The sequence below is a fragment of the Chelonia mydas genome, chromosome 9, assembly GCF_015237465.2.
Source record: "Chelonia mydas isolate rCheMyd1 chromosome 9, rCheMyd1.pri.v2, whole genome shotgun sequence".
Classification (NCBI taxonomy): domain Eukaryota; kingdom Metazoa; phylum Chordata; order Testudines; family Cheloniidae; genus Chelonia; species Chelonia mydas.
In genome coordinates, this window is record NC_057855.1 from 64,777,576 (window position 1) to 64,803,421 (window position 25,846).

General features: G+C 41.6%; 1 long non-coding RNA gene across 3 annotated transcripts in view; it reads right to left on the reverse strand.

Annotated features, from left to right (window-relative positions):
- The window catches only part of LOC119567136, a 138,998-nt gene that overhangs the window by 27,886 nt on the left and 85,266 nt on the right, over positions 1-25,846 (reverse strand). The window contains exon 1 of one of the 3 annotated variants that reach the window (XR_006283679.1): positions 25,482-25,583. The exons of the other annotated variants lie outside the window; for them this stretch is intronic. This is a non-coding gene — a long non-coding RNA (uncharacterized LOC119567136). Of the gene's footprint in view, positions 1-25,481; positions 25,584-25,846 lie in introns of those variants that run through there. 3 annotated transcript variants of the gene reach the window in all.

Consider the following 25,846-nt stretch of genomic DNA (forward strand, 5'->3'; position numbering starts at 1 on the left):
TAGATGCGCTCCCCATCCCGATAGGGATGCATCTGTTGTTATTACTGACATTGGAGATGATTGAGCAAAGGGGACCCCTGTGCAAACATTGTGAGGGTCTTTTACCAGTCAAGGGACTTTTTCATGATCAAAGGCATCTAGAGTAGTTTGTTCAAGCTGTGTTTGCTTGGTGAATAAACAGTTTTGAGCCACTCCTGAGGGCAGCTCGTGTGAAGTCTTGCATGGTTTATTACAAAAAGTACCAGCTGCCATACATTCCAACAGCTGGAGACAATTTCCGGTTGATGTCTGGGGGCTGACCTGGACTGTAGAGGCTAAGATGGCTAGGGCTGTGAACCTGTGCAAAGGGAGGTATGCTTTGGCCAATACTGCATTGAGTAAACTGCACTGGAGTTAACATGAACTTTTGAATGTTTATTTGTAGTCCTACTCTGAGAAACAGGTTTATGGCCCTGTGAGTGGTCATCGAGGCTTCATTGTAGGAGTATCCCTTGAGACCCATTGTCGAGGTATGGGAATATCAGAAATCCATGTCTGTGAAGATGACAAGCCTCCACTGAGAAACTTTTGAGAACACTCTGGGCACAGATGAGAGAACAAATGGGAGCACCCTATATTGAAAATGCTCTTGACCCAGAGTGAAGCATAGGAACCTTCTGTGGAAGGAGTGGATCACTATATGAAAATAAGCGGCTTGTAAGTTGAGGGCCAAGATAAAGTCCCCTTGGTCCGATGATAGAATTATTGTTGCAAGAGTTCCCATCTTGAACTTCTGAATCTTTACAAATCTGTTGAGTAATCTTAGATCGAGAATGGATCTTCATCCACCATTATTTTTTGGAACAAGGAGGTATTGAGATAAAATCCCTTCCCTCTGTGTTGTGCAGGAACTGGTTTTGTAGCACCCATGTCTAGGAGGTTGTCACTTTCTTGTCATAAAAGTGGTCATGAGAGGGGTCCATGAAGAGGGACGGGGAAGATAGGTGGGATGGTGGGAGGCAGGTAAAGTGGATGGAGTATAACATTGAAATGATCTCCAAAACCCACGTGTCCATGGTGATAAGTTCTCAATCCTGTCAGAAATGAGAGAGTCACTGAAGCGAGGCAAACATGCAGATTTTGCAGCAGATATGAATGGGGGTGGAAACCCAGCACCTTGACCACCCCATCAAAATTGGCCTTTCAAAGTTGTAGGTTTTGAGGTCAGTGCTTGAGAAGTAACGGGTCTCTTCTTCTCAAACTGTTGTCTCTTACACTGGGGTTCATAATGGCAGGAAGCTGAGTGGGACAAGATCTCTGTACCCTCTAGAACTTACTAAGCTTTCTTTTTCTGCAGAGGTGAAAATTCCCAGAGAATGCAAGGTGGCCCTAGAATCTTTTAAGGTATGCAGAGACACATCAGTTTTTACCGAAAACATCTTTGATCCTTCAAAAGGAAGGTCCTCAACTGTATTTTGGACTTCCCTGAGAGCTGAAGCCAAGAGGCTCTCTTCATGACTACCACCATGGACATAGAACGAACACCTGTATCAGTGGGGTCACCTGCAGTGATGTTCCTTCCAGCAGTTGACCCTCTGCGAAGATTGCCTGAAATTGTTCCTTCTGCTCTGTTGGAAGATGCTCAATACATGAATTCAACTTTGATTAATTAGTATAGCTGTATTTCACCATGAGGCCTTGGTGGTTGGCAATCCTAAATTATAGATTAGCTGATGAATGTGACGTGTGGCCAAATAAGTCAACTCGCTTTAGATCTTTATCATACAACATCAATTTAGCGTGGCGTTCTTTTCCATGTTTGTTCACAGCATCAACTACAAGGAAGTTGGTGGAGGGGTGCGAAAATAAAAACTGAGTGCTTAGATGGAACATAAATTTTTTTGCCCACCCTTGTGCAGGAAGGCAGTATTGTGGCTCAGATATGCCAAATTATTTTTGCGGGGTCTAGCAGAGCCTCATTACTAGGTAGTGTGATGCAGGCAGATGATGTTGTATGCAGGATATCAAGCAATTTATTCTGTGTCTCCTTAACCTCCTTAAGTGGAATTAGTAAGGAGTCTGCTATCCTTTTAATAAGAGCCTGGACTTGTTGTCAGCCAGGGATGCTGGAGGAGGCATGATGGATTCATCAGGGAATGAGGAAAAGATATTAGTTGTGAGAGTGATCTTCTTGTCCTTTCTTGCTTCCGGCTCCTCAAAAGTTTCCTTCTGTGGATCAGTCACCCTAGAGAGAGAGAGACTGGTAGAGATGGTCTGCCCTCCTCCTGACAAGAAACACTACGGGCCCTGGAAAATGGTTGATGGTAAGCTGCCCAGGGGTCCCAGTAGGGCCAATGAGGGGGTGCCTATGGCATGGGTGGGGGCACCCAAAGGTGTCCATAATAAGGGTATGTATCTTAAGGATGTCTCTCATAGGGATATTCTGACTTCCTAGGGGTCTTAGGAAAGAAGGTCCCCAGTAATGGAAGGGACAGCTCTGGATGGAAATGTGGAAGACTGATGAGAAATCCCCTCATCTTCCTTCTCATTGTCACTTGGTAGGGGTAGGCACTCACAAGATACGCAGAGACTCTGTCTGTACCAGGAGAATGTCTGGAGATCGACAGGTCCTCAGTCCTGGGAACAGGACAGTGCTGAACAAATGAGATTCAGGGGTTCCTGTTATTGCCAAGTCCTGAGGGAATCAAAACTCTTGCAGTACAATGAAGCAACCTGGGCAGAAGTAACTGTGGCAGAGGAAGCTGATGCTACCAAAAGTCTAACGCACTCCAATGAATGAATAGTGGCTGTTGGTCTGGCCTTCTGTGGTGCCAAAGTGCTGGGTATGGAGGGCCTAATAGACTCTGCCACTACTGATTTAGAAGAGCTAGCCTTTTTCTCCCTGCTGCTCCGATCACCAGATGGTAATGATGTTTCAGAGCTGGAACCCTTTGAGCCCTTGGGCTTGCTAGTGACCACAGTACTGAAGAAACCTGAAGCCTCCTGGTTCAGAGATGGGTAGGTGTGACAGAAGGTATCTGAATCAGAGCCCATCTCTTTTGAGGTAGATTCTCTAAGTAGAGGGCCTGAAGACCATTTCCTAGAGTCCTTTGAGAAGATTCCACAGACTTCCTCTTTGATGATCTAGGGGAGTGCTGTACCAAGGAGGTCAAAGTGGTCCACTTGCTCAGAGACCATTGTACTAGGATCAGAAGCTGGTTGGAGTAAACTCTCCATCATGGAGCTTAAGTTCCCAGTTCTTTCTAGCTCTTGATTTTAATGCCAAGCAGAAATTATACTTTTGGGGAATGTGTGAGTCCCCAAGACAATGACCATGCTGGGAGTGCCCATCACTGACCAGGATTGCCTCATGGGATGAAAGGCAGTGTTTAAAACTGGGAGAACCAGGCATGCCCTCCCAGAATTTAAGTTCCACTAAGGGGAGGAAAAAAAGGGTGAAAGGACAATGGTCCTTACACACTATATAGATGTAGATATAAAAATAGATATAGATAAAGATAAATATTGTTTTAATTTATAGAATTACTACAACTAATACAAAGCAAATAGTAATTACTAACAGTAACTAAGTAGTTATATAAGAGAAATACAGGTGAGGTAAGCTCAACTCGGACTCTGCTGAGGCACCGCCTCAGACCGAGGCTATTGAGAAGGAACTGGTTTCAGAATAGCAGCCGTGTTAGTCTGTATTTGCAGAAGAAAAGGAGGACTTGTGGCACCTTAGAGACTAACAAATTTATTTGAGCATAAGCTTTCGTGAGCTACAGCTCACTCATGCATCCGATGAATTGAGCTGTAGCTCACGAAAGCTTATGCTCAAATAAATTTGTTAGTCTCTAAGGTGCCACAAGTCCTCCTTTTCTTTTGAGAAGGAACTGACAGTGGTTCACCTGCACAGCTATATACAGCCATGGGACTGCAGGAGGCACATGTGCAGGCCAAACAGGCACTGCTACCTAAAATCTCCGAACTGAGGCGCATGGGGCACGCGCGTACCTGGAGTGGAACACCCATAGGGACACTACGTGAAGAAAAAGTATAAGTTATTGTGGATATTTGTGTGATGTGAGTGCCTCACCTCTATTAACTGGACCTAGACTCTCTAAGTAGTCTCATTCAGACCATTTCTCAGGCCACAGAACTTTCAGGTCTTTCCATTGAAGCTGACCTTGGCCTGAATTGAATGAGTAATGAAAAACTATTTCTCATCACCAGTACTGAGGTATTTTGTGTCAGTATTACAAAACTGACCCCTCACTAGTCTTTCTGAGTGCACCCTATCTCCGGTGAAATCCTGTGATGCTCCCACTCTGAAGCACCTTGTGTGCCAACTGCGATTTCTCAGTTGGTTTGACTGGGTTTGGCACCTGCAAACTTTTCCTTTGGGAGGTGTGGCCCATGGTTAATACAGTGAGCACACAACTTTCTTAAAACAAAGCACTGTTTAAACTTAACAGTCGGAGCAGTACAGTATAAGAGAAGAGATTTTTTTAACACAACAGTCTACACACATCTATTTTACTTCGGCTCACCATCTCCCGGGAAATTTAAGAAGGCTTAACTGCTTCAGACCCCCAAGTGGGTGTCTATCTGTGTCAGTCTGCTACTTCACGTGCGTCTTCCAGACAACTATCCCCCACTTCTGGGCAAAGAGAGAATTTTAACTGTTACAGCTCCTGTGATCTGATTGTTCCCAGCACTGGCAAAACAGCTGTGTAATTTTGGCTGGAGCATGCAATTAGCTTCTTCATAGCTAATGGCTCAGATACCGTTCCTTAACTTTGACCTGTTTACCTGCAGGTAGTTTATCTGAATCCATTGCACTGCCTTCCTGCTTGTTTCCTAACAGCCCTGCTATTAACTTAACCAAACCATGCATTAAGCAAATTAACTCCATATAGTCATACAGTAAATATTCCCATAACCCAATATAGGCATACAGAATTCATACAGATATTTCCTCCTCACTTTGTATCCCACCATCAATATTTCATTATTTATACAGGAGTAATAAGTGTACAAGCTGCTTTACAGACACACTGAAGATACAACTGCTATCCCAAATAGCTTACAACCAATGCTGGAAAATACACAGGCAATAAAAGGAAAGGAGAGAGACAGGAAAAGATGTATTATCAAGTATTATTATTTGTATTGCAGTAGTGCCTTAGAACACCAGTCATGGAGCAAGACTCCCTTGCACAAGACGATGTACAAACAGAAAAAAGACAGTACCTGCCAAGATATGATTCTTAATGGTTCAAGGTATTTTGAAAGTTAATTTAACGTACAATTATTCATTGCAAATAAATTAACTGATTAATTTAGCTTCCCTCTGCTACTCTTCATGGACTTTTCACAAACTGATCCTGATTTCTGTAAAGGTACTTGTTGTTTGCAATTATTCACTGAGGAGTTTGGACACACAATGATGAGCCCATAGGAACTATTCATTTTAGCTAATTCCATGAGAACATTATTGTTTGGACAGATAACAGCCATCCCCCAAACCTTGTTGCAAAAATATTTGCAAATACTGGATCTCAGTGACAGCAAGGCAAGTGACTTTAGCAGCAGGATGTTGTATGAACTAATTAGAGAGGGGAGATATGTGAAGCAGGTAACTTAGTCAGCAGAAAGTTAAAATAATCAGGGCCCTGCTCCTGCAAAGATGCATGCACTGAAGTCAAATTAACTATTCACAGTGCAGAAGTAATATCTTTTATTGGATTAGCATCTGTTAGAAAGAGAGACAAGCTTTCAAACTTACACGGAGCTCTTCTTCAGGTCTGCTGGTCTCTCTCACCAATGGAAGTCACTCCAATAAAAGGAATTCTCTCATCCAACTTCTCTCTCTAATATCCTGGGACCAACATGGCTACAGCAACACTGCATATCCCAACGTGCAAAGGTAAGTATATGCATAAGTTTTTGCAGGATTGGGATCCAGATGAGAGATGATGAGAACAAGGACCAGAGAGGATATAGGGAGCACTCAGGTTTGTAGAGAGAATACTATGAAGAAGTCAAAGAATAACAATAAGGACAAAGAAATGAATAGCATCAAGGCTCCTCTATTCCCCTTTAAGGTCACGTCCACACTAGAAAAAAAGGTATATTTTAAACACACACTAGCTAACATATGTTATTGAATGTGTTAAAATCCTCGTGTAGACAAGGCAAATTGTAATTAACATATGTTAGCTGGTTGAAGTAACCTAGTGTTTACCTCGACCAGCTAACGTGTTAAAATTAGGGCTGTCAAGCGATCAAAAAAATTGCAATTAATTGCGCTCTTAAATAATAATAGAATACCATTTGTTTAAATATTTTTGGATGTTTTCTGCATTTTCAAATATACTGATTTCAGTTACAACACAGAATACAAAGTGTACAGTGTTCACTTTATATCTGTTTTTGATTACAAATATTTTCACAGTAAAAACCAAAAGAAATAGTATTTTTCAATTCATCTAATACAAGTACTGTAGTGCAATTTCTTTATCATTAAAGTTGAACATACAAATGTAGAATTATGTACAAAAAAATAACTGCATTCAAAAATAAAACAATGTAAAACTTTAGAGCCTACTAGATAGCCCACTCAGTCCTATTTCAGCCAATTGCTCAGACAAAGAAGTTTGGTTACAATTTGCAGGAGATAATGCTGTCCACTTCTTGTTTACAGTGTCACCTGAAAGTGAGAACAGGTGTTTGCATGGCATTGTTGTAGCTGGCGTCACAAGATATTTACATGGCAGATGTGCTAAAGATTCATATGTCCCTTCACGCTTCAACCACCATTCCAGAGAACATGCTTCCATGCTGACGATGGGTTTTGCTTGATAACAGTCCAAAGCAGAGCAGACTGATGAATGTTCATTTTCATCATATGAGTCAGACGCCACCAGCAGAAGATTGATTTTCTTTTTTTCTGGTGGTTCAGGTTCTGTAGTTTCTGCATCGGAGTGTTGCTCTTTTAAGACTTCTGAAAGCATGCTCCACACCTCGTCCCAGTCAGATTTTGGAAGGCACTTCAGATTCTTAAACCTTGGGTTGAGTGCTGTAGCTATTTTTAGAAATCTCACATTGGTACCTTCTTTGCATTTTATCAAATCTGCTGTGAAAGTGTTCTTAAAACCAACATGTGCTGGGTCATCATCCGAAATTGCTATAACATGAAATATATGGCAGAATGCGGGTAAAACAGAACAGGAGACATACAATTCTCCCCCAAGGAGTTCAGCACAAATTTAATTAACACATTATTTTTATAATGAGCATCATCAGCAGGAAAGCATGTCCTCTGGAATGGTGGCCGAACCATGAAGAGGCATACGAATGTTTAGCATATCTGTCACATAAATATCTTGCAACACTGGCTACAAAAGTGCCATGTGACCGTCTGTTCTCACTTTCAGGTGACATTGTAAATAAGAAGCAAGCAGCAGCATCTCCTGTAAATGTAAACAAACTTGTCTGTCTTAGTGATTGGCTGAACAAAAAGTAGGACTGAGTGGACTTGTAAGCAGTGGTCACTAACCAGACAATTGCGATCTCCAGTGGTACAGCATGGCTGCTGCTAAGACAGACTCCCCACTCTGGCTCCACGCCACTCCTGGAAGTGGCCAACGCGGCCCTGGGGGTGGGGGAAGAGGGGTCTCCCTCTGCGCGCTGCTCCTGCCTGCAAGCACCACCCCTGAAGCACGCATTGGCCAGGGGAGCTGTGGAGGCGGTGCTTGCAGGCAGGAGCAGTGTGTGGAGCCACATGCCCGCCGCCCCACCCCAGGGGCTGCAGGGACATGTTGGCCCCTTCCAGGAGTGGTGTGGAACCCAAATAGGCATAGAGCCTGCCTTAACCTCGCTGTGCCTGTCACCGACCGGGAGCCACCGGAGGTAACTGCTGCCCAGCAGAAGGCCGCACACCAACCGCCAGCCCTGAGCCCCCTCCCAGAGCCAGCACCCCAAATCCCCTCCTGGACCCCAACCCGCAGCCCTGAGCCAGCTCCCAGAGTCAGCACCCCATATCCCCTTCTGCACCCCAACCCCCCTTCTTCACCCCAAGCCCCGGCCCTGACCCCCTCCGAGAGCCAGCACCCCATACCCCCTCCTGCACCCAACACTCTGCCCCAGCCCGGAGCCCCCTCCTGCATGCAAACTCCCTCCTACAGCTTGCAACCCTCACCCCCTCCCACACACCAACCCCCTGCCCCAGGCTCGGCCCAGAGCCCTCTCCCACACTGTGAACTCCTCGGCCCCAGCCCAGAGCCTGCACCCCCTCCTGAACCCCAACCCCCTACCCCAGTCCGGTGAAAGTGAGTGAGGATGTGGGAGAGCAAGTGACAGAGAAAGTGGGGGATTGAATGAGTGGGGCAGGGCTTTGGGGAAGGGACAGGGCCTCAGGGAAGGGGAGGGGAGATCTGGGGTTGCCCTTAGATTCAAAAAGTGATCTTGGGTGTAAAAGGTTGGAGACCATTGCTCTAAAGTTTTACATTGTTTTGTTTTTGAGTGCAGTTATGGAACAACAACAAAATCTACATTTGTAAGTTACACTTACATAATAAAGAGATTGCACTACAGTACTTGTGAATTGAAAAATACTATTTCTTTTATCGTTTTTACAGGGCAAATATTTGTAATATAAAATAATAATATAAAGTGAGCACTGTACACTTTGTATTCTGTGTTGTAATAGAAATTAATACATTTGAAAATGTAGAAAAACATCCAAAAATATGTAATAAATTTCAATTGGTATTCTATTGTTTAACAATGCGATTAATCACAATTAATTTTTTTAATCACAATTAATTTTTTGAGTTAATTGTTTGACTTAACTGTGACTAATCGACAGCCCTAGTTAAAATTACACCTTGCCTTTTCAACACTAGGATTTTAACATATATTGGCTAACACGCCTTTTTTTCCTAGTTAAGGCAAGAGCTCAGGGTCTGTGATATAAGTAATAACTGTTCAGCGAAGCCTAAAATCGCACTTGATAAAAGAGTTTTGCCAAGTTTCTTCTGTGTTGTTTTTTGTAGGTACACAAACGTATAGAAATAATAAGTCAGAGATACCTCATTGAGCCCAACATATAGCACTTTCCTTTATAGAGCACAAATATGTATGTGTTTGGCATATGAAGACAGATGCACAGTTATGGAACTGGTGTACTAGAGTGCACCGTTGATCAAACTAATTCTAACCAGTTGAAAATTGTATTTCTGCTTTGTTAGCTCCAAAACATTCATCAAGTTGCATGGAAATTCAGTGAACATCTTTCTCTGAGGCATCTTTAGGGAAAAGCATGCCTAGCATGTTTTTAAAATGGATGTATTTTGTTTTAATAAAATGTTTGCCTCGGTATACATAGACTGATATTCTCTGTCAAAATATGTTATCTCCCCAGATAACTGTGCAACACGAGAGTATTATTTGACACATTTTTAAAGACTACTTTGGCTTATTTTTGCCTACTTATTTTATTAATGGTTTGGGTTTTTGTTTGTTGTTGTTAGTTTCAGAGCTTAGTCTGATCTTTGTGTTTTCCTGTGCATTTTCTGCATGACTTACTGGATGCTTAAAGGGAGCTGTCAAGGTTGGTAGGTCCAAAAATTGACCTAAATTTCTCTCTATATATACAGTACACATTTTCAGAGTTCTGTTTAATTCTTTATGGGCCTAATTCAAAGTTCATTGAAGCCAATTGAAGGACTCCTATTTACTTCAGTGGGCCGTGGATCTGAGAATGAAATTTGCCACACCTTCATAAATCTCAAGTATTTGGTCTCTATACATGGGGTGAGCGGAGAGTGGGGATGGAAGGTGAATTTCATCCCACAACCCAGGTTCATGGTGCAGGAAAACGAATGGGCTGGAACTATATATATATTGTTTATTTTTTGATACAAACACTTCAATACTCTTTTCTTTTAAAGAAAATAAATCAGGATCAGTGTCTCAGAAGTGAGCTAACCCAAGAATAACAAAACAGTGCAAATGAATGCACAGTAGAGGGGAAAGACAACCATAAGAAAGCAGAATTTGTTTCAACGATTTAAGAATTATTAAAAATAATGAGAAAAATAAGCTCATTTTAAAATTCTGAAAAAATAACTAGCACCTCCCTATGAAGCATTATATTCTGCCAGCTTGAGTTTTCCAATGCATGGCAATGCATTGGCTTTACAGAGAGGTGTTCCAGTTGCACATAGATCTGAAACAGAAGCTGAAATAAATTCATGGCAAAAAAGCTACCATCCTCTCGTACAGAAGTGATACAATTCCCGGAGTGTATTTTATGTGTTGACTCCCACTCTCTGTATCACATATGCACTCTGGTTTCGGGGGTCATAATTTAATAATAAGTGTCTTGCTGGTTATGGGTGAAATTATCCCCCAAGTTAAAAGGTTAAGTGGTGCAAGGGGGCCTGCGTGGGCCCTTTGTACCAGGGAGTGAATTTCACTCCACTTGCATAAAGCTCAAGTATTTGGATTCTATAGAGGAAGAGTGCACAGAGGCTGGGAAGTGAATTTCATCCCTCAAACCAGGCTTGAGGTGCAGGACAACTAATGCATTGTATACAGAGCCATAGCCCCTCCACATTCGTAACACATGGTACTGGGGACACTGGATCTGCATGAATACAGACTGTACCCTTGTCCATCCCCAGGGTATATACTATTTCCACCACATGCAAACACCCCTGCATGGTCAGTCAGACAGTTGACCGGCAGTTGCTATGCAGGGCTTATGCTATGTGGAGGGACTTTAGTGTCCCTAGACACCAGATGTGAACTCCACCTCAAGGAATAAAGATGAAAGCCCAAGTAAAGCCTCAGGATTCAGCTCTTGGGAGTCACAGAATCATGATGCCTTTATAGATAAAGCAATCAGAGGATAAAAATAAAAATGAGGCAAATATGGAATAGAATTTGGCTTTATAAGCACCTTATTCACCCAAGGCATCTGAAAGTACTTTCTGAAAGTGACTACAGCAGTTAAATACTGATGGTATAGTGGCTGTAAATATATCGCTCAGCAGTGACTCCCATGCAGCCTTGACTATTAAGCCCTGTTGTTACTGAAGGTTGGAATGTTGGCCAGGGTACCAAAATGCTCTATGCTCTGAGAACTGACATGGATCTTTAACTTCCATGGGTTCAAGTCCCACTGGTCTTTTAGCTTTTGCCTAGACAGCCATCAGACTTGTGCCTCAGAAGAGATGTGGAAGTGGAGACTTCACTTTCACATCTCTTCTGAAGCACCTTTGACAATCTTCTAGTACCATAGTGCAGTGTATGTAAGAGGTATTAGGCCAAGTTATCATGTAGGAATTAAACTCATGGTCTTCTCGCCCAGAGTAGGGATTGCTACAAAATGAGTCATTCAAATAATCCATAATTGATACATGTTTGGTAACACATATCTGTGATCTCAGACATTTTTGATTTATCATTTGGGTGGGAGTCCTTATAGTGACATACCTCATGGGAGTGAACCCTTTACCCTGTGCCCTTTTGACTGACTACCCAGATGATGATTGATTCCAGACCCAATTCCTTCACTTACTGTTGTTTCTCTTTTCTGGGACAAGTGTGCACATTTCTTAAATAAATTAAAACCACAGGGGTTGGAAACTGGGAGAGAGAGAGAGAAGGAGAAATCAGATTAAAACAAAAGAAACAGTGTGTATAACATAGTCTGAAGCTCATCTAGATACCACATATGCAGTTACAGGCAATAAGCAATCTCTTACACTAACAGACAAAACACCCCCTTTTTCACCACTTCTTCCTTTTTCCCTTGACCATTTTGGCAAGCAGCATATCAGAGAGAGTCTCTGGCTGGTGTCCTCCCCCTACTTCCCTCTTTGTCTTGTGTCCTTCTCATTATAGAGCACATTTGTTTTGATCATACAGATTCATTATGATATCAGGAATGCCCTACAAAGTCAAAGTGCCAAGTTCTGATTTCAGTCATGCCAGTGGAATCCATCTGAATCAGTTTAACTAGGTGCAAAGGACTCAGTTCTGCAAACTTGTCACATGCAGAACTCCCCTTGGTATGTACCAGTCCTTGCTTAAATCATATCCGCATTGAGTTCCATGCACTGTCCAAACATGGAGGGGTTGTAAGATCAGGCCCGCAATTTGATCAAAAGAAAATTGTGCTTATAAGCCATTATGCAATGTTTTAAAGTTTATTCCAGTAATTCAATTGTGAAAAACTACTTTTTTGTAAACAAACAAGTGACAGAAGCTATGGAAAATTCTCTTACTTAGAAGGATTTTCTAACTGCTCCTTTATTCATTTTAAATATTCTCTTTTATTTACTGTCTCTGCCTTCTAGATGTAGGCAACTAATGATGGTTTAGCAATTTGGTTACCAAATACATTGATTACAACAATAGCAAGTACATGTATTCTCTTGCTTATATGCTTGTGTGTATGTATGAACATTCAGAAATGAACTCCTCCTACGTTATGAAGACAACAGATCAAGCTACACATTTTGTGAGAACTCAAGGGGCTGCTGACAGGCCAAATGGAGGTGCTGTGAATTGGTAGTGTGTTCCATTCACTATGAACCTGAGAAATTTGCAGTGATCTGGATGGATCGCTATATGGAAGTAAGCATCCTTTAAGTTGAGGGCAGCATACTGTTCTCAGGAAGGAATGATGGAAACTAGGGTAATCATGCAGAACTTTATTTTCTTCAGGTACTTGTTTAACTCTCTTAGATCTAAAATAGGTCTGAGATCACCTTTTGCTTTGGGTATAAGGAAATAGTGGGCATAAAAACCTTTCCACCTGAGGAATGGAGGAATTTCTCCTCTATTGCTTCCGTTAGAAGGAGAGATTGGACCTCCTGCTGAAGAGTGGTCCCTGAAGGAGGACAGGGAAGGGGGGATAGAACCAATCTGAAGGGAATATCCCAGATCCACCATTTTTAGGGCCCAGCAATCCAGTGTGATGCGAGTTCAAGCATGAAGTAAGTGGGATAGACAACTGGCAAAAATATGAACAGATTTGTCTATAATTACTGGAATGCTGCCCTTCAGAAGCCATCAAAATGCATGTTTTGACTGGGCCGCTGATTGAGCGGAACCTCCTGCTGCAGATGATGTGGGGGTAGGGAGGGTGGTTAATGACTGCCTCCTGTAATTCCTGCCCCTTTTTCTTGGCAGGTCTTTGGCCCAAGGTATAAAGCTCTGATATCTGTGAGCCTGCTGGGGCTGGAATTGCTTCCTTTTTGTCCCCAGTGTGTACATTCTAAGTGACTTCAGTGTTGCCCTGGAATCTTTTCAGGTTATGTTGCCTATAATCTGTCTTTTCTGAAAAGAGTGACAAGCCCTCAAATGGCAAATCTTGGGTGGTCTGCTGTACTACAGGAAGAAGACCAGAAGACTGCAGCCATAAACACCTCTTCAGAGATATGGCAAATGCCATGGATTAAGCTGCTGAGTCCGCTGCATCCAAACTGTCCTAAAGAGCTGTCCTTGCCACCAGCTTGCTCTCCTCACCATGAGATCAAACTCTTTCTGGAGTCCTCCGGTAGCCTTTCTATAAACTTCATGATGTTTTCCCATAGGGTGAAGTCATAGCGACTTAGGAGAGCTTGCTGGCTAGCAATTCTTAGCTGCAGGCCTCCTGTCAAATAAAGCTTATGACCATACAAATCCAGCCTTTTTGATTCTGTATTCTTTTGTGTTGATGCTTGGTGTCCCTGCCTCTCCTGCTCATTAGCTGCTGCCACCACCAAAGAGACTGGAGGCAGGTGAGAATAGAGGTGTTAGCCTTAGAAGGGACATACTTCTACTCCCACTCCTTTCTGCCCATTTAGCCTTAGGTGGGAGGGAAGAAGGGGTCTGCTACAGTATTTTAACCAGTCCAGAATTGCTTCATTAATCAAAAGCACCACTCTGGAGGGTCCCACAGATGCTAAAATGTCCACTAGCTTGTGGGCCTCTTCTGCTTGAATGTCTAAAACAGGTCACCCTTGCATGCAGTTCTTGTTGAGCCAATAATCATCTGCTGGTGGAGAATCACTCACCATCTTTACAGCCTCATCTGATGATGAGGAAGAAGACACACCTGGACACTGAGGCAATGACTATTCTGCCTTTTGAGGTGGAGGAGTTGTCTAAGCAATTTCCAGTTGCTTGGTACAAGTCCCGGTGGCAGGTATTGGAGAATATTGTGTGCAGTGCCGATGATCTTGGTGCACCCTCAAGGAAGTCAACTCAGATGGTTGAGATGTCCTAGCAGGGGGAGGGACCCCCCAAGATGTCCATAAATGCCATTGGTATGGTGGTGATAGGCCCCATGTTTTCACAGTCCATTGCCACTTGCGAAGTGCCCACTGTTTGGATTGCTATGACATCCGTGGACCCTTTTGAATATGATGAAGATGACACAGTGCTGCGATAATGGTGGGGCAGAACCTATGGGAACAGGAGATAGGTAAGCCAAACCCAGACATGGTACCAGTGATACTAACGATGGCTTGCCCCTGGAATGTTCCAACCTCCTAGGTACCAGAAGTAGCAATGATACTGCATACTCCTACAGAGCTGGTGTAGGGACCATGGTCGCTGGTATCAGTTATAACATTTCCTGCACTGTCAGGGATACTGGTACCAAGAGGCTTAGCAATTCTCTGGCAGCAGCGTATGTTTCCAGTGTCATTAGTACTGGAACTGTGTCTTGGATCTGACATATAGGAACTTCAGGGGTCCACCTTGACAGATCTGGAATAGGTTCCTGAATTGCTGAACCCATCCTTTGTAGCAACGGAATGCTCTGGGGAACACTTGCCTTCAGAGTCCCTGCCAGAGTTCTTGCTTCTAGCCGGCCTCAGTAGTGAAGATCTTGCTGGACGAGATACCATGTTCTTAGCAGATCTGTGTCTCTTCTTCGGTGCTGTACACACAGTGCGTGGTGCCAAAGACATCTAAGGAGATGTACTCTGTACCAATGGTGCCACACTCAGCGTATGTTCTGAACCAGACGGCTTCTTAAACCCTCTACAAATGTGACACTTGTCACTGCTGTGGGACTCCCCCAAACATTTTAGGCAACTGGGGTGTGGGTTACTAACTGGCATTGGTCTCACACATGACCTGCAGGACTTGAACTCCAGGGAGTGAGGCATGGCTCCAGTCCCAGTACTGAAAATCAAATTGGTTCCAAAACGGACCTAAAAAATGAAAACCTTACACTAACTATACATTATATCTAACTAACTACTAAACAAGAAACAGACTATATATAACAAGTGACAGAAATAAACTTGCAATAACAAGACTAGAAACATTCCAACAACCGTCACTGGCAGTAAGAAGGTTCTAAGGGGGATCTGGGTAGCTCTGCCTTCCTGTAACAGCATGAAGTGATGTGTGGCAACAGAGGGGATTCAAACTGCCTGGATGGGTTACCACTGAGGGAAAAGGGTCTCTGACAATTGTGCACAAGGCATGCACACACCTACAGCAGCATGGACATGTGCAATCACCTAAAATAGAAAAGGCCATGATCACTAAATGGGTTCTTCTTCTTTCATATGGAAATAGCAACATTTACAAGTCAATAGAAAGGTTTCAAATCCATTCAAGGGCTTCAGGAGATGCAGAATGTGCCATTGCCATATTGTCTGGAAATGAAAAGACTTGTTCACAATGTGTTCAATGGTTTGGAGGCTTCTACATTCACACTGTGGTGAATCCTTGTTTCTTCATTTGTGCATCAGGTGCGCACATGTTCCAAGTAACACCTTAATATGGTTGATGGTCATGCACTGTCTTTGGTGGAACAAAACCAGGCAGTTCGATAGTGGGATCATCTATGAAGAGCCTGTTGTTTATTTCAGATCCTGTCCATGGCATCCTTCAGGTGTCTTCTTGGTTGAAACTGGATGACAGAAAAGCTTCTCCAGCCGCCCAAAATAAACTAAAGGTCATTCATTGACCTGCCCGTCAAAATAGCAACCAGTTGAGTAAGGCAATGGGACAGATCATGAGAATGGAACATGAGTTGCATCCTCAACTTTCACTCTGTAGTTTACAATCAGATCTGGCACTTGTCCAGCCAAATGTCTGGGACCAGGCAATAAGGAAATAGGTGCAACTCCCCCTCCCATTTTCTTATTTTTGCTTGCTTTTGGATCCACTATGGTTTGTGCTGCACTAAATTGCTTGTGGTAACTAGTTGGACTAAACCAGGGCTGGAGGTACCAGTTAGCCAGATCTTAGCAACGGAGACAAAGTTGGGAGCCTCATTCAAAACTAGATCAAGGATGATGCTGGCAGTACTTCTTGGTACAGGTGTATCACTTACACAGAGACACACAATTTCTGAAATCACTGAACCAGGAAATATTATAGGTTCATTAAAGAATACAAATCCAGAGAGGTGCTGATCACCTCTCAGGAGTTAGCCCACAGAATCTAGTTATCCAGCTGCAGATGACACATTTCTGAATCTTTTCTAGCTTGTTAACTTAATTCTGCAACTCTCTGTGGGTGTTGTACACTATACTAGTTAGAATATGTTAGATTTATGAAAGTACTGGTTACTATCTAAGATCTTATATTTATATGATTCCTGTCCATTTTACAATCTTAAACTGATATAATAAACCACACAAGGGTAGTTTTTTCCATCACTGCAACACAGCCCCCACTGGGGCTGAGATGTACTAGTGACTATTTAACTGTGCACAATTCCACCACACACCAGATTAAGTTAACACTTCCTCATCCTACTGCAAAGACTGTTAACAAGGATTCAACTTATTATCAATGGTGATGACACCTTATGTGATGTTGACTTTTTCCACTAGGATATAGACTGAAAACCCCCAAATAGTTTCACAGAAGCCACCAAATATCAATTAGATAGATATGGTTTCTACTTACTATTAACTTGGGCTAAGCCCAGACTTGTGAACAGCTCCATATTTCATTACCAAACCACCCCCCCACATACCAAGCCAGTCCCTATGAAACATGCTTCTATAAATTAAACAAAAATCGCTTGGGCAAGAAAAATATATTAAAGCTTGAGAAAAAGCAATTGGCAGGAGATAGAAGTACAACTAGTTTATTATTATACACGTACACAGAAGGGCATCTATAAGGACTGAGTGTACTAGGCATGGAAATGGCATGACTTGGACAACCAGTAATTTAATTTCTGTGTTCTGAATTTGACTGTCATTCTGTAAAAATAACTATGACTGCTGCTGTCTGAAAATGCTTTGAGCGAATGTCTTAACATTCCAAATGATCCTAAAAATCTCATTTCTGTATGCTTTTTAAGTTGTTTAGTTCTGAATCAGCAGTCTAAAAGTGTGTTTAAACGCTGTAGGTAACCATTTCCCATGGAACAAATACGGAGGAAATCAGGTTACAGTGAGGGCACCCAGCAGGACTCTTCTACTCTCTACTCAATGTCAATGTAAACTGATTTCTTTAAGAAAGACACTCAGGGAGAAGAGAACAAATTGAAGAAAACATGTTCTGCATGCAAGAAAGAGCAAAGAGATGGAACACAGGATACTATGAGATAATTATGCAGAGGGAAAAAACAGAGGAAACAGGACAGCAGAAGAATAACAATATTACAGCAGGTGGGAATTGTACAAACTAGGCTGGCTTGCAGCAGCACAAAGCAGATAATACATGAGCATTTTCACTCTCACGGTCTTTAATTCTTTCATGCAAAATAATTGCCTGCTCATACATTCCTGATGGTTTCTTTATCATGGTTCGTGTTGCTAAAATTGCTGTTCGCTAAGCATTAAGTTTTGAACTAAATTAGAAATGTGCCACACAAGAACTACAAAGAAGTTTACACATTACATTAAAAAAAGAAAGTGAGTGTGTTAGGCCGCTCAGAAATAAATAAAAAAAGATTAAGGGAGCCTAGAAAATTGAGAAAGATTTGCTCTAACAGCCACATAGCTAGATTCTGAGAGATGCCATATACCTGCAAATCCCAGAAGCAGGTGGCTCAGTACTTCTCGGGATGCGGCCTTCAGTGAGCCGCATACTGAGTATGGGGAAACAATCTCTCTCTAGGTATGATCTCACAGCAGACCACACAGTATGAAAGGAAAAGACCAGTCAAGAGGGATTGTGGTGGGAGATGCATTTTTCTGATATAACATCAAACAGTTAGTGCATCACTTCAACATTATTCAAATATTCTCTAGCAATGCTCTAGCCAAATAGAACACAGACTATATCAAAAGGACTAGAATACATTAAAGATCTCTGCAGAGTGCTGTTATTGTTGACCTACAGTTTCATTATTTCATATTATTGTAGTACAGATTCTCTGTTCCGCTCTGGTCCTTTTATGCTGCACTAGCTACATAGCATAAAGCCAATTGAAACAGTCCCTCAGAAATACCTGCTGGTTAAGTGAGTGACCTGGATGCCCTCACATCCCCTGGCATAGGGGGAATGCTACAAGTACAGGACATCATTACTTAAAACTAACTTGGCCTATGTCCTATGACTGAGCTGAACAGAGCTCAGGTAGAAAGGAAAATAGACCTATTTTTTCTGGTCTAATTTCAAAACCACTTAAACATTGTGGGTTTGAAAGTTCAACTCAGATGCTTTTGTGTTTTACGTAGAGACTTTGAATTAAAGAGAAAAAATGAAAACTCTATTGGGAAAAAATAAGGTGGAAAACTGAGTAGGAAGAGTGAAAACCACAGTGTGAGACTATGCATATGGCTACCCAGGAGCTGGAGGTGTAGTTTCCTGCTCAGGTAGATGTATATGAACTAGCTTTGATCAAGCTTGGCATGCTAAAACTAGAAATGTATCCATGGTGGCGGGAGGGGCTAGCTGCCCCGAGTACAGTCCCACTCAGGATCCTACATATTTATTTGGGATGCCAGCCCATGCCACCGCAACACTTCTATTTTTAGCACACTAGCTCGATCAAAGCTAGCACGTGTATATCTATCTGAGCTGGAAATTACACCTCCAGCACCAGTGTAAATGTACCTTGTGAAAAAAAGAGCAGAAATGGATATATCACACATACATTATATATATGTGTATATATCTGTCCCTAGCACATAACACAGGCTTCCCTTTACCTAGAAGAACATGCTGTTAAACTGATTAATCCTTGAAACAAACACAAGATTTCAATTATAGGCAAAAGTATCTGCAGATTCAGCTTAGTTCTGTGAACCCCAAATATTGCTCAACGGGATCACAAGACCTGGAAGAATAGTGCCCTGTTCACCTTCCCCCTCCCATTTTAAAGAAATAATATTGTAATGACAAGGTCTAAACTTTCATCTGTTTGTTTATCCTACTTCAGAATCTGCTGCTTCCCTCCTAAATCCTTTTTTGCCAGAGCAGCAGCTCAAAGCCAAATGAAGGTTTGAGCATTGCACTGTAGTACATGGCAGACCAAGAAAATGAAGCCCAATTTCAGGCTGCATGAGACTGAAAGCTGTGATTTTGCTAGTCTGAGGCTGTTGCTTTGGAAGGAGGAGGAGGAGCGTGAAGCAAGCCATCACTTGTCAGAATTCTGGGATTCTACTGTCAAGATCTCAAACACAAATAAGGGTGGCAAAAAATCAACCATACAACCCAAAACCTGGAAGACACTAGACAGCTGTGTAGGTACTGGAGCTGGACAACGGCCACAGCAACCACTCATTCAGCAACGTAAATAATAGCAGAGGTGTTCTCTGCTGAGGTCACTGAGTGTGAAAGGAGTGGGCACGGGAAGCACTGCCACTTGGATGAATGATCACACACAAAACAACAATCGTACTCTTACAGCTGTGTTTGGTTTCCCACTTGCTCCCCTCTAAACTAGCCTTGACCCGGTTCTTTACCTTTCAGATAAAGCTGATGGTCTCATGAGAAAGGGTCTTCTTTTTAAAAGCCTAGCTGCAGCCTGTCATAAATATAAAGGGAAGGGTAACCACCTTTCTGTATATAGTGCTATAAAATCCCTCTTGGCCAGAGGCAACATCCTGTTACCTGTTAAGGGTTAAGAAGCTCAGCTAACCTGGCTGGCACCTGACCCAAAGAACCAATAAGGGGACAAGATACTTTCAAATCTTGGGGGGGGGGAGGGGGAAGGCTTTTGTTTGTACTCTTTGTTTACGTGGTTGTTCTCTCTTGGGACTGAGAGAGGCCAGACAGAAATCCATCTTCTCCAACCCATCCTAACCCAAGTCTCCAATATTGCAACCCGTATAGGTAAGCCAGGCAAGGAGGATTAGTTTATCTTTTGTTTTATGTGAATTTTCCCTGTGTTAAGAGGGAGGTTTATTCCTGTTTTCTGTAACTTTAAGGTTTTGCCCAGAGGACGATCCTCTGTGTTTTGAATCTGAATACCCTGTAAAGTATTTTCCATCCTGATTTTACAGAGATGATTTTTACCTCTCTTTTTTTTAATAAAATCCTTCTTTTAAGAACCTGACTGATTTTTCCATTGTTCCAAGATCCAGGGGTTTGGTCTTTGATGATTTTGTAACCAATTGGTTAGGATATTATTCTCAAGCCTCCCCAGGAAAGGGGGTGTGTAGGACTTGGGGGGATATTTTGGGGGAAGATGTCTCCAAGTGGTCTCTTTCCGCTTGGGGGGGGGGGGCAGCATACAGCTCAAGGACAAGGCAAAGTTTGTACCTTGGTGAAGTTTTTAACCTAAGCTGGTAAGAATAAGCTTGGGGGTCTTTCATTCAGGTCCCCACATCTGTACCCTAGAGTTCAGAGTGGGGAAGGAACCCTGACACAGCCATATTCGGTTTTCAGAGCTAACCATGGAGTTTACAAATGATACAATACAAGCTACAGATTTCAGACGTTCTTGGTTTCACAGCTGAGGTAATAGGAAGCGGCTTGTCCTCAGCATTATTAGCTGGCACTGAAAAAGCAATCAACAGAATTAGAGAAACAGATGATGTACTTAGGAAGAGCAAGTAAATTAGAGAAGCTCATGGATGATACATGGCTGGTGCTGGCCTTGGAAGAACCAACAGTAAAAGGAGATACAATTCAGTAATTGTAAGGAGTATGTATGTGTAATAAATAAAGCAGTATGTATAATAAACGGATGAAGAGAATATGGTGGTAATCAAGGGATCATAGGACTTGATTCTGTGAAGAGTAATTCAGAAAATGGAATAATATAAAACAATTTGGGGAACTAAAGGAGGAAGCAAGGGAGAAAGAATTGGAGGAATGTGTTAATGGAGGAATGTGTTAATGTGCTCGGTAGAGAGCCATTTCTTTTAGAAGGGTCATGCTAATTAGATTCTGAAGCAAGGGTTAAGGATTAGTTAGATCAGAGGATTGCAGCTGTTGTAGTTTTGTATGCTGGAATAAGGTTGACAAGAGATACTTAAGATAATTCAGAGACTGGCCCAAGATCTTAGGGAAAAAGAGTATGAAGTTGTATTTTCAGCTGTGCTACCAGTTTCATTAGTGGTAGATGTGAGAGATGTTCAAACAATTATGAACAATTTGTTCATGGAATTTCATCCTCCCCTCCCCCCCATTTTAAAATTCTATACACCTGGAGAAAAATTTCCCTTACTTTCATTACTCATATCTCCTTGATGAACATTTTAAATAAATATTGCAGTCTACAGGAGCAAATTGTTACTGGAAATATTTTTGTATGTAGGCAATGGTCAGGATTAAACCAAAGAAATTGAGTATGTAAAAGCTGAAGCCAAATCTTTCTTGTGAGATCATTTTCAAGCCATTTATCTCAGTTGTTGATCATGTTTACAGATACAATGTTATTTTGCCAAAGGTCTGTTTGCATCCTCTTGACAATCTCAGTGTATTAACAGCACAGTACAAGCCAGGACTCTTGCCAAGGGTCCTGGGGAATGCTGTCTTACTGCTGTTTTAATTGTCCCAACTCAAATGCTACTATGAGCATGGATTTATTTATTTATAATTTTCCCCACCTTCTTCTTCGTTTGTCATTCATTTCCACCTTCCAAGCTACAGGGAGGTTTCAATGGGAGCCCTTCCAAACACCCAAACATTTACCCCCTCCCTCTGTAAAAATGTACAATAGGACCCTTTGAAAACACTAAACAGAAAATGAGAATTTTATTTTTCGAAGTGTCTCCAAACGTTTTCTTTTAAAATAACCTAAATGTTTGCCCAAAAGTAAGAGAAAAGAAAAACATACATGATGAATTTTACCTGTATGAACAGGAACTATTTATATCCAATTTAAGCCCTGTTTTAAAAGCTTACCTGGATTTAAGTGGTTCACTGGTCTTGTGCTGATGTGCTGCAGTGGTGAATTTCAGCTATAAGAAATGACTTGGTGGTAAAGAGTCAGTAAACTCCTGTCACTGAGACGACTTCTTATATTTTTAGTAGACTGGGAATATTTTAGAGTGAAATCAGAATGATATAATGATTGTCAATCAAATTTCAACCAGACATAATAACAATAGATGATGGGCTTGGATTTACATTCTACAGTTGGAAGAATAAATAAAATGGTCCTTAGCTTGATAGGAGCTGTGCATATACTGTGTAGATATAATTACAATGTGCTGAATTTGGTTCTTTAATGCAGAGTTTCACCTGGACATTTATTTATATTTATAGAAGGAAGATTATGAAGAAGTGTCCTGTACATATCTGAATATAAAGGGCTTGATATGGCCTGAGATAATGCAGTGGTGTGTCTACACTGCAAAAGGTTGAATCCAGGTAGCAGTGAAGATATTGCAGTGTGGGCTTCAAAACAGGCTAGGAAGCTAAGTATGTACCCGCGGTCTATACTGGGCTTGTACTACCCATGCTGAAGCCTGCACCACACTGTTTCCACAGCTACTATTATGCAGGCTGCCTGGATTCAAGCTAGTTTGGAGCGGCTAGCCGATGCACAGCTTTTGCTGTGTAGATGTACTGTAATTCTTATACTAGTGTAGCTCCAGTTAAACCGGTAGCTTGGTATTGGTACCAAGTGGAGTAATGGAGTGGTGAATCAGGCCCGTAGCATCCACAATGAACACTGTGTTGAAGTTTGTAAGATAGGACATAGGGAAGTGAAAAGATCAACAAGTTAAATATATTTTTGTATAGGTGCTAGAAAACACATGATATGGTTATAGAATTCTAGGTATATATACATATATTGCAGGAGAAGTGAGGTATTTTTGGAACAACAAACATGGTGAAGCTAGGAAATTGACTAGAAATTTAAAATATCAAAATGCAGAGCTTGCTAATTGATAGGTAAAATAAAGCTTAGTAAAATACAGGTGTAGATTTTGTTGAGGAGTATTTTATGCATGCACAAGAAATGATATAAATATATTGGCAGACACAACAAAAGCAATTGGTACAGAATACAGGCAAAAATATAGTAACGTCATTCTTGGCTCTTAGTACACTTCTGTATGACAGTTTGAGATGCCTATAAACATACCAGAGCATTGATCATGGGCAATTTTTAACTCTTTGGCACTAAACTGGGTTTTTCTGACAAATTGTGATAATGTATCTTGTGTTAATGCTAATGACAGGAGCCCCAGACCTGCTGGCTCCAAGAGGTTAATTTCTGAGATATTGATTATGATAATAAATATGGAACAACAGGGTGTAGGAGTGGGTTATTCTAGAGATAATGCAGGGTTGATTTCTTACTTCGTATGCCTCTTGGACTTACAGACTTCCAGCTGATCTGCTTCTCAGCTCCTTCTGGACCTCAGAACAAGTGTATATATTCTTGATGTATTTTGCAACACTTCCTCCCTTTTTTCCCTGCCTGTCCCTCCTGAAAAAAGCTACAACCCCCTACACTAATATTCCAGACATGAGGTTTATCCCCCAAAGTCTCAGGGGTGCCAATTAAGTCATCATTTATCCTATGTATGAATACTTCCAGTTCTTCCTGTTTATTCCCCCATACTCCTTGAATTTGTGTATAGACACCTAAGATGTTACGCAGATTTCCTCACTGTTATCCCACTTGTTGCTCTTCTGATCCTACTGTAATTTTCAATTCCCTTCCACCTCTGTGCCCCAATGTTTACCCCGCTGTTAACGTCACCTTTTTATATACCTATCTGTGGGTGTTTGTCACGCTGCCCCCTTTGAACTTAGTTTAAATTTGATAGGTTGTGAATCTAAGACCTGAAAACAAACCAAGAGGTTTAAGCCTTTTACTGTCTACCAAGTTTTTCACTCAATCTGGAAAGCTGCCAGTATGATTAAAGCTATAGTGAACCCAGCACTGCTAGTAATGATTTCTTAACCCACATGACATTAGACCAGCGGTGCCAGATGTTTTCAGTTACAGTCATCCAGACCTGTTATGGAACCCCCTGGACTAGATTATCTGATTTACATCTGTGCAGCTTCACTGACTGAGAGTTGCCATTGTAAATCAGGGTAGAATTTGTCCTATCCAAGGTACTGTAGATACAAAATGGTACCCTGCTGCAATGCCTGAAAGCTGCCTGGGGGTCTGACCCTGTAAGGAGCTAAGAGTCTAATTCCTATTGACTTGAATAGAAGTGCAGGGCATTCAGCACTGTGAAGTATCAGGTCTGGGTTAGTGCCAACAGGAGCAGATTCTGCTTTCTTTGCACACTCAGAACTCCCCTTGACATCAGCACAAATTTTGCCCATACAATGAACAGGCCTACCATTATTACATCCACATTGTTTCATTTATGGTAAGAAATAAAGAAATATAAACATTATAGATCTTTAAGAAGTCAATTTCTTTGGGTTTCCCCCCTTTTATAAAGTAATCTCGTTCTATTTCCACTAAATCTGCTCCGTGCTTTCTCTGCTAAAAAAAGTTTAAGTTTGATTGCTTCAAAGAATGCCAATAATCACAAATCACAACCCACAGCACATCCTGTAGTAAGCCCCAGTGTATGTAACCGCGTTGCCTTTGCCAACATTTTAGATAGTTTCATGCTATTCCTGCTGTTTCTCATGTCACAGAGGTTAGTTCTCCTGTGAATGTGTATGAAACAGCTAGTAAAAAGTAACTATTATCTGAATCCAAGTACACAAAATATTCCCAAGTGACTAGCATTTTTCTTCTGGTAGGCTGAGAGACTTGATTGTGTAATTTACTGAATGCAGCCATTAATAACAACATGACCTGATATTGTTCGAGTACATATCTCCTTAGAGCACTGTGTCTGCAAATTGTCCCAAAATTGCAAGATCAGGAAAAAAACCAACTAAACAGCAGTTAAAAAAGAGGCAATTTTAAAAGGAAAAATACTGCACCACCCAACTGAGCTGAACTTTTTATTTCTCTCCTCTTGTTTTTATGCATGAATCTCCCAAGGAGAGTGATATAAATACAGATGTAACTTTAGAAAGAACAGTCAAATGATACAGCAAGTGATTTCCCTTTGTTTATTCTACATCACTGTTAATATGTGAGATCAAAACTGTAGAGACAAAAAGCATTTAAGGTAGCTACTTACAGGATAGCTGTGTACAGTACAGACAGAAAGGCCCAATCCTATAATTCCTCCTGATTAAGAGCTCCTGGATCAAGCCCTGTATTTATACTGAATTTTAGCTACAAAAGGTTTCAATGCTTCAAAAGAATGCATCAGTGCTTAATCAATGCTCATCAGTGTACCTTAACCATTAGAGAATCATTAATTCATGGATCGTTCCAAATTCAGTCTAAAATAAGCAAATGCAACTCCCATGGAACGCTCTGGGCCAAATCCAATGATGACAAACGGTGGGGTAAAGTTTCATACCAGGTAGAAAGTGATTATAAAAAGAGGGTAAGTGGCAGAGTAGTTTAACTTGCACTAATTTGGATTTCAGTGTGTGT